This window comes from Canis lupus, chromosome 6 (genome assembly GCF_048164855.1).
Source record: "Canis lupus baileyi chromosome 6, mCanLup2.hap1, whole genome shotgun sequence".
Classification (NCBI taxonomy): Eukaryota; Metazoa; Chordata; class Mammalia; order Carnivora; family Canidae; genus Canis; species Canis lupus.
The window spans coordinates 13,628,386-13,643,958 of record NC_132843.1 but is presented as its reverse complement, the minus strand read 5'-3'; positions in this window follow the sequence as shown (position 1 = coordinate 13,643,958).

Here is a 15,573-nt window from a genome sequence, read left to right as displayed (position 1 = left end):
AAACTCCCCATGTTCCCTTCACATGATCTAAATCATAGCCTGCGTCTGTGCCCTCTTTTCACATGTTGTGACAGAGGACACACCCCTCCTCTTATACAAGGCCACTTGCTCCATGTGTGGTTTGAATTCCACTCCCTCTAGCTTTTATTTGATTGGTATTAATATATGTTATAGTATTTCCTACCAGGAAGGACAATGACAGCAGTAACAAAGATGACAAACAACTGCCACTACCACCTTTCTTTGACCACAGTCTCTCTCCCATCTCTGTACTTTGACTGCCACAAGCCTTGTCTGCCATGCCCTTGGATTTCCTCATGTCTTTCTTTCTTTCTTTCTTTCTTTCTTTCTTTCTTTCTTTCTTTCTTTCTTTCTTTCTTCTTTCTTTCTTTCTCTTTCTCTCTCTCTCTTTCTCTTTCTTTCTTTCTTTCTTTCTTTCTTTCTTTCTTTCTTTCTTTCTTTTTTATTTATTTGAGAGAGAAAGAGAGCTTGAGTGAGAGCACAAGTAGGGACCTGGGCAGAGGGAGAGGGAGAAGGAGAAGCAGACTCCCTGTGGAGCAAGGAAGCCCTATGGACATGGGGCTGAATCCCAAGACCCTGGGATCATGACCTGAGCTGAAGGCAGATGCTCAACTGACGGAGCCACCCAGGTGCCCCTTTATATCTGACTTTCTAACCCACTCCAGCCTGGTTGTATTCCATTATATCCAGACTTCCTCAGGTTACTTGCATGTGTTAAATCCAATGGACTCATTTTGGTTCTCATTTTACTTTATTTGCAGCAACATTCAACATTCCTTTATTGAAATGCTTTCTTCTTTTACCCCCTTCTTCATCCCTACCAAGCACCCTTGGTTTCTTCCCAATCCTATGGCTTCTCCTGCCTGGTCATCTTGACCTACCTTGAAATGCTAAACCCTCTTCTATTCATCCTTTGAACTTTCTGTTGACAAGTGCAGATGCTCCTGTGACTTTATTTATTATTTGTATGTGCCTGTGATTTCCAATTTATGTCTTTGCTCTGACTTCTGTTTTGAGCTCTAGAATCTAGGTGCAACTGCATTCTAGACACATCCACTTTGATGGTCACAGACATTTCAACCTGAAATGTCCAAAATTAAGTTATGGATCTTCTCCCATTGATCTCTCTCTGCAAACTGCTCTTCTGGTATATTCCATTTAGAGGGTAGTACCACTATCTCTATCCTTTTGCCTGACCCCTGCTAATTGAATTTCAGGTTTGATAATTCTACTTCAAAAATGCATATTAAATTCATTTCCACATGCTAGAGTAAGCCAACATCATCTCTTCTTAGGGTGACTGCAATAGCTTTTTAATAGTATCTGCACATCCATTTTATATTTCTGATTCATTTAGTACATTATAGTCAGTTTTTTAAAAGCAAAATTTGATCAAGTCATTGTTTCCCATTACATTTAGAATAAACTACAAAGTAAATAACAAAGCCAGTAAGACTGCTGGGTTTGGTTTCTGCCAACTCTTGCCAGTCTTCCCTTTGCTTGTGATATTCCGGCCATTAAAGCCTGTTCTCAAAATGCCCCATGCTCTTTCCTGCCTCAAGGACTTCCCACATGCTGTTCCCCCTGCCTGGAACTCTCCCTATTTCTTCCCTAGCTGATTCCTACACATACCTCAAGTCTCAGGCATTAGGTTCCTAAGGTATAAAAATTTCATAGTATCCTGTACTTTCCTATCATAGCACTTATCACATTTTTTATCTTTTTATCACAAATATTTATCTGTCTCCACACTAGACTATGGGCTCTAGGAAGGGATCTGGCTTCACTGTATCTTCAGTGCCTAGCATGGGATCTGGCACCTGATATGGGTCCAGTAATATATGCTGAATCAACAAAGGGTTCATAAAAAAACCCTGGATTAGTTGGAGGTGATTGATTATGTCAGGATGTGTTTACTCTTTTGTTCATTTGTTCATTCATTCATTCATTCAACAAATATCTAGGTATTTTTGAATACAAAGGTAGACATCACTTTCTTCAACTTTCCCTCGATTCTTTCATATGTTAATACTTAGCAAGTTTCATGTAGCTCCTCAGGGATCCAGTCCCTTGCGGTGGCCACATTTGTCGTATCTGCCTGGCTCACTGGATATATCAAGTTTTAGGAAAGCACTTTTTTCTCTCTGTATACTCCATGGCTCTGTTCTGTCAATTCTAGTTCTGTCACAAATGATATGAATTCATCAGCCAAAGGTGAAATTAGGTATACCTAGGGGGTCACTTAGATCATCTGTGTAGTTTTATAAACAAATATGTATTGGACACCAACTATGTGCTAGATTTTCATAGACTATTTCTTATTTAATTCTTATAACAACCTCTTATGATGGAATTTGTGATTCCTAACTTATAGGTGAGAAAATTGAAGGTCGGGGAATTAAAGTGCTCCAAACCAGGGATAAAAATGCTTTCTTTTTGTTCTGATATGGAGTGTGCATTTTTCAAAATCATGAATTCATGTTTAAAAGGAGCACAGCCAAATGTTGAATGCCTGGTAATACATTCAGGGGACTTAAACACAACATTTTAAGGGACTCTATTTTACAAGAGTAAGATGCTAGTGACCCAGAGATCCTGCATATTGTCTAGAATTTAGCTGTGTGCTGTGCTTAGGGGGTGGGAGGCAAATGTGCTTGATTCACTCTGAACCAAGTCAGGCAGAAATATGGTACCACCCTTCTAGACAGACATCTGTTCAAATATAAATTTCCTGTTTATTGAGGCTTCTGCTCTATTGAAGTAAAGGTCTCGATTCGGCTGAACAAGTCAATCATTATAAACCTTGTTAGTGTGACAGCCCCCTGTGTATTGTTTAACTGGAAATGAAACACAAATACACCAGCCCCCTGCAGTATCCGCTTCACGGTGCATAAATCTACGGTGCATCATGTCATTTGAAATTTGATGGCAATCTACCAAATGGCAGAAAAGACTTCATCCTCAGAGGGCTATGCAAATGAGTCCAGGCTCTGAACAATCAGGTGAAAGGACACAGCCTGTCCTTTGCTCCCCTCCCCCACATCCTTCCCAGAAAGCATTCCCCAGGGTAATTTCTTAGTGGCAACTGGTGAATTATCCAAATACAAACGACCAGTGTTCATTCAGTTCCACATGCAGATCTGGCTTTAGATGTTCTAAATAGGATTGGAACGTTCTTCCTGCCTTCCACTCTTACTGCTTGCAGCAAAACCTTCTCAGGCCCTTATTAAGCTGTCTTAATTGCTTTCCTCAGCTTTCTTTCTCTTTTATTCAAACCTCAGAGGTGAGGGATAATCTGCTTTTAGGCTAAAATAGAGATGCTCATCTCACTACTCCTTGATTGGCCTCCCTCCCCTAATTTATCACACACACACATCCACACCATAGAAAAGGCTGCAGTTTTGAAAGGACTAAACCAGTCTGCTAGTCTGCTGCTGATAATAGGTCTGGACTGAGGTTAAATTATTTTACCACTAGTCATATTTTTCTCTGTTTATGTTTTAAATGGGTAGGACGTTTTTCTGTCTGGCTCTACTGGGAAGATTTAGCCATAGATTGTTAGAATATTTATTCAAAAACCGCAAGTCTCAAGGTATTACCCTATCCAGCTGCTAGTCTTGAGCAGATTAAATCATTCAAAGCAAGCAGTTGGCTGTCGGATTCGTCCCTTCTGGGCAGGGCCAAACCTTGTCAGGGCTGCCCCTGAGGGCAGGGCCCAGGTGGAGGGAGGCTGGGACAAGCCAGTGTGGGTCCATTAGCAGTTCATGGGAGGAGCAAGCTGGCTGAAGTCTGGAGAGGTTGGGTCCTATGAGAGTACATAAATGGGCCTGCCAAGCTGAGCCGACAAGAGTAGCAGAAGGCTAGAGAATAAAACAAGAGTTAGGAATGGTGAAAAAAAAAAAAAAAAAAAAAAGAGTTAGGAATGGTGGCCAGATTAGGGAGCGTCTACTCCCTATCAAGCCATTGTCTGTCTCATTAATTCTCTTAGGAGTGTCTAAGGGGAGCTGTGAGTCTCTTAAAGGGCTGAATGTGTGTGACAATTTCTTCTATGTTTGATGACTTTCTTTAAAACATTAATCTTTTTTTCCCTTGTCAACTATAACCTCCCTTTTATCATTAAATCCCTTGTTTTTGAGAAAAAGAAGAATTTATTGAATTTTATAACTGAACTAATTCCTGTTCTTCCTTAAGAAGACATCAATGTAACTCTCTTTTCAAAAATATTTATTTATTTATTTTAGAGAGATAGCACACTTGCTAATATGGTGTGGGGGAGGAGCAGAAAAGAGGGAGAGAGAGTCTTTTTTTTTTTTTTTTTTTTGGAGAGAGAGTCTTAAACTGACTCCACACGCTGAGCTCAGAGCCAGATGCAGGGCTTGATTTCATGACCCTGAGATCACTACCTGAGCTGAAACCAAGAGTTGGACACTTAACCAACTGCGCCATCCAGGTGCCTCTCAATGTAACTTTTTATTTTTTATTTATTATTTTTTTATTTTTTATTTTTTTAATGGTCAAAAAGATTTTACTGCAGGTCAATTCCCACCCCCCTATATTTATTATTTTTTAAAAAAGATTTTGTTTATTTATTTATGAGAGACAGAGAGAGAGAGAGAGAAAAGAGAGAGAGAGACAGACAGGTAGAGAGAGAAGCAGGCTCCCTGCAGGGAGCCCGATGTGGGACTTGATCCCAAGACTCCAGGATCACATCCTGGGCGGAAGGCAGGTGCTCAACTCCTGAGCCACCCAGGCGTCCCTCAATGTAACTTTCGGTAAAACATGGAAAATCATATTCCATAGAATATTTGATTATATTTTAAAATACATTCTTATGATAAGCCCTTGAAATAGCCAAGAAATGTATGAAGACATACCTTCTGAGGTAAAAGCAGCAGTCTCTCTTGTAGATGAAGGGAGAAAATAATCTCTTTTTGGAAGGCAAATGGTTTTTGTCCTGGAGAACATTTGGTTCCTTAAGAAAGCTGTTGCTTTCTCAAAAGAAACAGTTTATTTTCTCTTCTCAGAGTGAGGAAATTATTTGAAAAATATTTCATGTGATTCAGGAACAGGTCAATCTTATGGAACTCACAACTGTAGTGTTCTGTAGGAACATGTACATGCCATGTAAATTTACATAATATCAATATATTCTTTTTTTAAAAAAAGATTTTATTTATTCATGAGAGAAAGAGAGAGAGAGAGAGAAAGAGAGACATAGGCTGAGGGAGAAGTAGGCTCCCTACAGGGAGCCTGATGTGGGACTTGATCCCAGGATCCCAGGATTATGACCTGAACTGGAAGCAGATGCTCAACCACTGAACCACTCAGGCGTCCCAATATCAATATATTCTATAGACTTAATCTTTTCATTGCTTCTGGGGCCAGAGCATGTGTCATTTCAGGTGTAGACTGGTTTTCTCTAAAGAGAGTGAAAAGCAGGCAGCCTAGGTGGCTCAGCGGTTTAGCTCTGCCTTCAGCCCAGGGCCTGATCCTGGAGACCCGGGATCGAGTCCCACGTCGGGCTCCCTGTGAGGGGTCTGCTTCTCCCTCTGCCTGTGTCTCTACCTCTTTCTCTCTGTGTCTCTCATGAATAAATAAATAAAATCTTAAAAAAAAAATAAAAAATAGGGTGAAAAGCACAACTTTAAGCTTTCTGTTTTGGGACTAGAGCAAGACACCCAATCACAGTAACACTTGCTTACAAGTCTGTCCTTGACCCAGTTAATTCTTCCTGAGTAGCATCATAACCCATAATTCTCAACCATGTAATTTTCTGACTTATTATCGGTGGTCTAGAACACTGGCGTGGGAATCCAGGCCCCCACCATTATGCTGCAAACAGCTGGAGGATAGAAAAGCAAAGCAAAAGAAGATGTGGTTTCTGTCTCTAGCCAGAAAGGCAAAACATATACTCTCATGCAGGACATTTAAAGGCAAATATACAAAGATAATGTGTTCATCAGTGTTTACGCAGTAGCATACATATAATAATATATAGCATATAGTAATTGTCGTTTTCAAGTGATTACTATGTACTAGAAATGCTACAGAATATTCTAGAGGACATATTACTATTTCGATTTTACAGCTGAGGAAACTGAGGCTCAGAAAGGTCATGTGACTTCCCCAGGATCACCCAGCTAATAAAAAACAGACTCAGGGTTGGAGTTAGCTGGGTCTGACTCCCATGTCTGATCTCTTGCCCACTGCTGTGTCTCCATCGGCAGCAGCTGTGTGTCACCTTCACTACCTTACTTAGCAATTTGCACGCATGTTTGGCATAGAGTAGGTACTCAAGGATGTTGTACAGATTGGCCACTACTAAAGCTCACAAAGCTGAACTAAATTTGTTTTCTCTGAAATATCCCTTTTTTTAAAAAAAATTATTTTTCCATGAGAAACACACACACACACACACACACACACACACACACACACAGGCAGAGACACAGGCAGAGGGAGAAGCAGGCTCCATGCAGGGAGCCTGACGCGGGACTCGATCCCAGGTCTCCAGGATCACACCCTGGGCCGAAGACAGGCACCAAACCGCTGAGCCATCCAGGGATCCCTGAAATATCCTTTATAGGTTTGCATGTGAGACTTTTTTCCTCCATAGTCAAATAGTTCTACTTTCTCTTTTTAGCTTCTTCATCAACTCTGAGGCTAACTTTGGGCTTAGGGAGGGCAGTGTTTGTTGGTACTGGCTGGAGTATCCTCATTCCTGAAGCTCAGCAGACCCACCAGGGCCTGGCTCTGCAGCCTGGAGTGTGGCTGCTGCTGGGGTAGGGATGCCATTCCCTAGACAGCTGACCTCCTCAGAGGCCCTAGGATGGAGAGAGAGTGCAGACGAGCCCTTTCCTCTGAGCCAGAGAGTTTGCTCTGCTTGCTGCTTCCTAAGAGCAGGCTGGGAAATGTGACTTATTATCCTTCATTAGAAGATCACTCTAATTTACAGACCTTAGAATGAAGTTATCTGCATGATGCACTTTTGAACTCATTACTGAGTAAATTAAATCATATCGAAATGTGGTTCCTGCAGCAGGTGTACTGGTGACTGGGAGCTCAGACAGGGCCATGGGTATGAAATGGCAGTCTGGCAACATTATTCCCTCTTTTCTATTGTCACATTTTTTGCACAATTGGAACATCTGTTCATATTTGTTTATTGAGCCCTTGGGCCTCACTTATCCAAAATCATGTTTAACTTCATGAAATTGCCGTTTTAAGAACAGTTTTTTTTTTTTTTTTTGCCACTCTGCTAAAGATGAGTGATATATAATAAAAATGAATGAGAGTGGAGAGCAGATCATGGTATTGTCATCTCCTTTGTTTGCTGCAGGGGCCTAGAGGATGCAGACCATCCTCACAGAGGGGAAATGGTCTTGGATGCTTAGGAACTTAGGTGCTCCCTGACTGGCTGGATTTTCAGTGTGCTTTTCAGGGGCTAATTAAAGTTAGCCCCTGGTACATGGAAGTTCCATGTATTGAGAACAGAAAGTGACAAGGATAGCCAAGGTGGAGGGTGCTGCTGCCGCTGGCAGATGGTAGATTGTATTCGTCACCTAGGGCTACTGTAACAAAGCATCATAGACTGGTTTAAATGACAGAAGATGATTATCTAGCTCCTAGTTCTGGAGACCAGAAGTCTGAGATCAAAGTGTCAGCAAGATTGATTCTCTGTGGCCTGTGGCGGAAAATTTGTTCATGCCTGTCTCCTAGTGTCTGATGACTTGCTGGCCGATCATTGGTGTTGGTTGACTTCTGCTGCTGCATCTTGAGCTCTGCCTTCATGTCCATATGGTGTTCTTCCTCTGCGTGTATGTGTCTATGTCCAAATTTCCCCTTTCTATGAGGACACCAGTCATATTGGATTAGGGGCCATCCTCATAACCTTATTTTAACTTGATTAACTCTGTAAAGACCTATCTCCAAATAAGGTCATATTCTGACATAGTGGGATTAAGACTCCAACATACTTTTTTTGGAGGGGTACAATTCAACCTGTAACCCATAGAGATAGGGGAATAGCAAAAAATCTTTTTTGAGAGAGAGAAAAAATTTTTATAAAAATATATTTAAAAAATGTATATGTACAATAGGTGTCTGCTTTTGCCCGGGACTGGGCTCAGTACTATAAATGTTGGAATGAAGTGTCCACCGTGGACTTTGTTGATATTGATATTATTCTGGTATCAGGGAATGCTGTTCTTCTGATAATGTCTCCTGTTCTCCTAACAGTTGAAAACTAACACAGACCCCCAGTTCCCTCTTATATCAGGGCTACCTATCCTCCTTTGGTGGGGTGCATGAACAGTGTCAGCCAGCAGTGTTTATATTGACTCAGCTGAGCAATTAATCAGCCATTATTTGTTTTCTTCTAGATAACTTCTCTAACAGCTGGTAAAACCCAACATAGAAAATGTGAAGTTCACTTCTCTGCCTATCAGGGACAGATTGGCATCCATCCACAGTAAGCTTTCGATGAAAAAGTTGGCATTTGCTGATGAGTGCGGCATCATGTGCAGATATGCTTAATAAATGCTTTATGAGGGTCTGTTAACTTATTCACCAGGCATTTGTTGACATTTATTTATTTATAATTGAATTCCTGCTTTGCGTAAGGCACTAGAGAGTACCTAATGTGATATGGAATTTGTAAGGTAGTCCAATCTCAAATGTAGTCCAGGAATTCCTGCTATAGCACTCCTGATAAGCTTATCTTTTCTTATTTTGTATTTTATTTTATTTTTTCCCACTGAAATAGAATTAATATACAATGTCATATTAGTGTCAGGTGTACAACACAGTGATTTGGCAATCCTATACATCATACAATGCTCACCATGGTGAGTGTAGTCTATCTCTGTCACCATACACTGTTACTGCAGTATTATTGACTATATTCCCTACGTGGTACTTTTCATCTTTGTGACATATATATATATATATTTTATTTTATTTTATTTATTTTTTGGTAAGATTTAATTATTCATGAGAGACACACAGAGAGAGAGATGCAGAGACACAGGCAGAGGGAGAAGCCTGTGCAGGGGAGCCCAACATGGGTCTTGATCCTAGGTCTCCAGGACCAGGCCCTGGACTGAAGGCAGTGCTAAACCGCTAAGCCACCTGGGCTGCCCTATTTATTTATTTTTTAAGATTTTATTTATTTATTCATGAGGGACACAGAGAGAGGCAGAGACATAGGCAGAGGGAGAAGGAGGCTCCCTGTGGGGAGCCTAATGCAGGACTCCATCCCAGGACCCCGGGACCATGACATGAGTCAAAAACAGGTGCTCAACCACTGAGCCATGCAGGTGCCGTGTGGCTTATTTTATAACTGGAAGTTTGTACCTCTTAATCCTCTTTATTGATTTCACCCCTCCCCCTATATACCTCTGGCAACTACCAGTTTGTTCTCTGTATTTGTCTGCTTTTGTTTGTTTATTCATTTGCTTTGTTTGTTAGATTCCACATATAAGTAAAATCATGTGGTATTTGTATTTCTTTGTCTGGCTTATTTTATTTAGCATAATACTCTCTAGGTCTATCCATGTCACATATAGCAAGATATCTTTTTTATGGCTAAGTAATATTCCATTATGTATGTGTGTATACATGTATATATATCACGTTTTATCTATTCATGTCTTGATGGACAATCAGGTTGCTTCCATATCTTGGCTGTTGTAAATAATGCTGCAAAAAACATAAGGGTGCAATAAGACTTATCTTAAATAATGCTTGAGATAGGCAGCTCATTACCTGAATAAGGAATTTATTTCCATAGATGGTCATGGTTATTTCTGAAAGTAGAAAGTACTTAAAAAAAACTGAACCAAAATCTACTCTGTAGTGATATAATATCCACCCAATCATCCTAATTATTTTTAGGGGTAGTTAAAAATTGAGATACATGTAAAAAATTTAAGGTGTAACATACATGATAAAATTTACTTTTGAAGAGTGTACACTTCCATGATTTTTGGTATGTTCACAAAGATGAGCAACCATTACTACTATTTAATCAGTCACTTCCAAGAGGAAGTCTGGACCTATTAGTAGTTGCTCCCCATTTCCCCCTCTTCCAGCTTCTGAGCATCACTACCTTTAGTCTTTATGGATTTGCCTGTTCTGTACATTTCATCTGAACAGAATTATACAATATATGGTCTTTTGTGTCTAGCTTCTTAGCACAGGAGTTGAAGGCTCATCTATGTTATAGCATGTAGCAGTACTTCATTTCTTTTTGTGACTGAATAATATTTCATTATATGGACATATTACATTTTGTTTATCTATTCATCAGTAGATAGATATTTGGATTATTTCTACTTTTGGGCTATTATGAATAATGCCATTATGAACATGAGGATACTATAAGTTTTTGTGTAAATGCATGTTTTCAGTTCCCTTGGGTATATAATCTAGGAGTAGAATTGCTGGCTTATATGGTAGTTCTATATTTAACTTTTTGAGGAACTGCCAAACTATCTTCCATAGTAAGATGTGGCACCATCTTACGTTCCCATGAGCAGCATATGAGGCTTGCATTTTCCCCATGTCCTTGCCAACACTTGCTAGTGTTTCTCTTTTTGACTGCAGCCATTCTAGTGAATGTGAAGTAGTTTCTCACTGGGGTTTTGGTGTGCATTTTCCTAATAACTAATGATGTTGGCAATCTTTTCATGTGCTTATTGCTATTTGTATATCTTATTTTGAGAAATGTAGCCATCTTAATTTTTCATTTTGGGAAACATTTTCTTATTCATTTAGTAAACGTTTGTTGGGCACACATTTATGTGCCAGGCATATGCTGCACACTATGGACATAAAGAGGCACAGAAGAAGCTTCAGAATGAAAGATGGGTGGGGGGTAGTCCAATATTTATTTGTGTGAAGCAATTATTATTATTATCTTAAGATTTTAATGTATGAGAGAGATGGGGAGAGAACACACACACACACACACACACACACACACACACGTGAGAAACAGACTCCTGCTGAGCAGGGAGCCCAACACGGGGCTTGATTCCAGGACTCTGGGATCACAACCTGAGCTGAAGGCAGGTTCTTAACTGACTGAGCCACCCAGATGCCCCTGCATGAGGGCAATTCTAAAGGCAGATTATCAAATCCTGTGAAGCCTCAGGTGGGAGAGGCTATTCTGAGGAGAAGAATTGTCTGAGACTCATTGGCTTCTGTTTTAACCCCCCATGGGTTTGGGTTCTCACATAGAGGTCAGGGAGCCACAAATAAGACTTAGAATCCTTTTACCAAGATTTCAGTGACGCTTATAGAAATATTGCCACTGTAAAGAAAAAGGCAATGAAGAGTTCACTACTCTTTACTTTTGGAGCTCACTGGATAAAGCCCAGAGCAAATGCTGACGCTTGAACAGAGTGCGGTGGGCCAGCAGGAAGCTAGAACCAGATTGACCCAAGGGCAAGGACAAGGGCATTGGCTTCTCTGGTGGATTTTAGAGGTGGTCAATGTGGTAGCTTCACTAAACAGTGCTGGTGCTGCAATAGCTTCACTGGAGGAACTAGTAATAACAGAAGGCACCATTTCATGTGCTGGGGCAGGATCAGAAGAGAAGGAAAATGGTGGAGAGCACATGGTGACTATTAGGACTATTAGTCCTATTAGATGAGTGACCCGAGGGGACTCCTGAATTAGGCATTTGAAGGGATTTGGAGGATCTCCAAAGAGTGTTTAAGGACAGAGACAAATAATAGCTTTGACTGTTAATTTCACTCTACTTTTTACTCCTACACTGGTGTGGTTTGGGGAAGGATCAGTTACAGATAAATAAGACAAGGTCTCTTCCTTAGACAAGCATATGGAACAGAGAGGGAGACAAATAATAATACGTAATTTCAATATAATGAGATAATTATCAAGAGAGGAATTAGTAAGTGTCCATTAGCTGGTGTCTTGAGTGTCATCTCTTTCTCTATATGTGACTGTCTAGTCTATAGTCACCCCCAAAATTGGCTGAGTTAATCCAGGATTCTGTTCCTACTCTTTTTTTTTTTAATTGAAGTTTGATTTGCCAGCATATAGTGTAATACCCAGGGCTCATCCCATCATCTTCCTACTCTTCAATTCTGATATTGGTTATCTCCTGATCTCTCCCATTTTATCCTATCAATTTTTACCTTTCTGTCCGATTTCATAGGAGTGAAGTTTCATTTACATAGAATTTATCTGACTTTTTGAATCTAGCTTCTGTAGCCTCCTGGATGGCTCTCTCTATTGTAGCCCAGGCTGTCCTTGTTCTCCTGCCTGATCCAGGGTATTGGAATACTTTATATGTATCATAGTATGCTGGTGTCCTTCAGCCTTTTCTTTCTGGGGAAGGAGAGCTTTAGGAACTCCAGGGATAGAGGAGAATTTTGAGCAGAATTTTGAAGGGAATGCTGTGTGTGTGTGTGTGTGTGTGTGTGTGTGTGTGTTTCTCTTCCTTGGATATTGAGGAAGCAGAGATACAGAAGCTTGAAACAGTCTGACATGCTTTAGAGAGCTTGCAAGTATTTTGGTATAAGCAGAGGGTACTTGGGGGGAAAGTAATGAGATGAGAATGGAAATAATGGGCATGAGACAAGTTATGAAGGGTTAAGACTATTGACGTTTCTTAAAGTATATGGTCTTTCTCTGACTTATTTTTCTCAACATTATACTCTCTAGCTCCATCCACATTGTTGCAAAGACAAGATTTCATTCTTTTTTATGGCTGAATAATACTCCTTTGTGTATGTAAATATCACCTCTTCTTTATCCATTTGTCAATTGAAGGACCCTTGGCTATTGTAAATAATGCTGCTATAAACATAGGGGTGCATGTATCCCTTTGAGTTAGCGTTTTTGTATCCTTTGGATAAATACCCAGTAGTGCAGTTGCTGGATTGTAGGGTACTTCTATTTTTAATTTTTTAAGGACTGTTTTCCACAGTGGCTGCACAGTTTGCATTCCTATGAACAGTGTATGAGGGTTTCTTTTTCTCCACATCCTCACCAATACTTGTTTTTTCTTGTGTTGTTGATTTTAACCATTCTACAGGTGTGAGGTAAAATCTCATTGTGGTTTTGATTTTCATTTCTTTAATGTAAATGATGATGAACATCTGTTCATGTGTCTATTGACCATGTGGATGTGTTCTTTGGAGAAATTTCTATTAATGTTTTCTGCCCATTTTAAAATTGAATTATTTGATTTTGGGGTGTTGAGTTTTTTTAAAGATAGATTTATTTATTTATTTATTTATTTATTTACTTACTTACTTACTTACTTATGAGAGACACAAAGATAGAGAGGCAGAGGAAAAGAAAAAGATAGAGAGGCAGAGACACAGGCAGAGGGAGAAGCAGACTCCATGCAGGGAGCCTGATGCAGGACTCGATCCCAGGACCCCAGGATCATGCCCTGGGCTGATGGCGGCACTAAACCGCTGAGCCATCTGGGCTGCCCCGGTGTTGAGTTTAATCAGTTCTTTTTTTAAATTTTTATTTATTTATGATAGTCACAGAGAGAGAGAGAGAGAGGCAGAGACACAGGCAGAGGGAGAAGCAGGCTCCATGCACCGGGAGCCCGATGTGGGACTCGATCCCGGGTCTCCAGGATTGCACCCTGGGCCAAAGGCAGGCGCCAAACTGCTGCGCCACCCAGGGATCCCGTTTTATCAGTTCTTTATATGTTTTGGATACTAACCCTTTATTGGATATGTCATTTACAATTATCTTCTCCCATTCCACAGGTTGCCTTTTAGTTGATTGTTTCTTTTGCTGCACAGAGCTTTTTATTTTGATGTAGTCGCAATAGTTTATTTTTGCTTTTGTTTCCTTTGCCGCAGGGGACATATCTAGGAAAAAAGTTGCAATAGCTGATATCAAAGAAAACAAACAAGCAGACAGAAAGGAAAAAGAGAGAGACAAATCGAGAAATAACTATAGAGAACAAACTGATGGTTACCAGAGGGGAAGGGGGGATGGGTTGAATAGATAATGAGGATTAAGGAGTGCTCTTGGGATGAGCACCACGTGATGTATGGAATTGTTGAATTATTATATTGTACACCTGAAACTAATACAACACTATGTTAAAAAAAGAATGTTGGGATCCCTGGGTGGCGCAGCGGTTTAGCGCCTGCCTTTGGCCCAGGGCATGATCCTGGAGACCCAGGATCAAATCCCACGTCGGGCTCCCGGTGCATGGAGCCTGCTTCTCCCTCTGCCTGTGTCTCTGCCTCTCTCTCTCTCTCTCTCTCTCTCTCTCTGTGTGACTATCATAAATAAATAAAAATTTAAAAAAAAAAAAAAAGAATGTTGATGTTACTCTGAAGGCAGGTAGAGAACATTGAAGGACTTTAAATAGGGGAGCAATCTGGTCAAATTTATTATTTTTTTTTAGAAAGTTCATTTTGGAAGCTGTACTAAGGAGCAATGAGACTAGAGGGAAGAAGACCTGTCCGGAGGTTATTGCAGTGGTCCAAGTGAGAGATGATGTTAGTCAACATTGGATGTGACATTGGATATGGAGAGAATTAGAAAGATTTGAGAGACCCTAAGAAGGTAGAGTCAGAAACCTTAGTAATTTACTGGACATGTGGGCTAGGTAGGGGAAGGGAGTAGTAAAAAATGACTTGGTTTTCTGATACTGACAATTGGGTGAAGGGTGTAATTATAGAGAATGCAGGAGGAGGAATTTTGTGGTGAGGTAGTGCAGAACATTTTGTCCACTTGTCCATACTGCATCAAAAACCTCCATGTTTGAATTAGCCATCATAATTCATTTTGTCTTTTATGACACAACCTGAAAGTAATTCAACTGTTTAAGATTTATCTTTGTTTATAGTCCTCATCATTTTATTTATTTATTTAGTAAGATTTTATTTATTTATTCATGAGAGACACAGAGAGAGAGGTAGAGGCCTAGGCATACGGAGAAGCAGGCTCCCTCTGGGGAGCTTGATGCAGAACTCGATCCCAGGACCCCAGAATCAGGACCTGAGCCAAAGGCAGATGCTCAACCACCTAGCCACCCAGGTGCTCTAGTCCTCATTATTTAAAATGCTACTTATATTTGACTTTTCTATTGTTTTTTCTAAAATATAATACTGTGACCTGGAGAAAACTTACTAAGCAAGGTTCAACCAAGAGACTATAGAATGTAGGGAAGCCTGGGTGGCTCAATGGTTCAGGGTCTCCCTTCAGCTCAGAGTGTGATCCCGGGGTCTGGGATCAAGTCTCACATTGGGCTTCCTGCATAGAGCCTGCTTCTCCCTCTGCCTGTGTCTCTGCCTCTCTCTCTCTCTCTGTGTCTCTCAAGAATGAATAAATAAAATCTTAAAAAAAAACCCTATAGAATGTAACTACTATTTTCTATCATACCACAGTGATACATAATTACATGATCATAAATATGTACATCCAAGACATTTTTCACCAGTTTTAGAAACTTCACCAAACTTTCGTTTTCCCAACTGAAAATTCTTAGGTCATTTTCTTATTCTTTTAGTTTTTAAAAATATATCAGGATGTCCTCAGCCA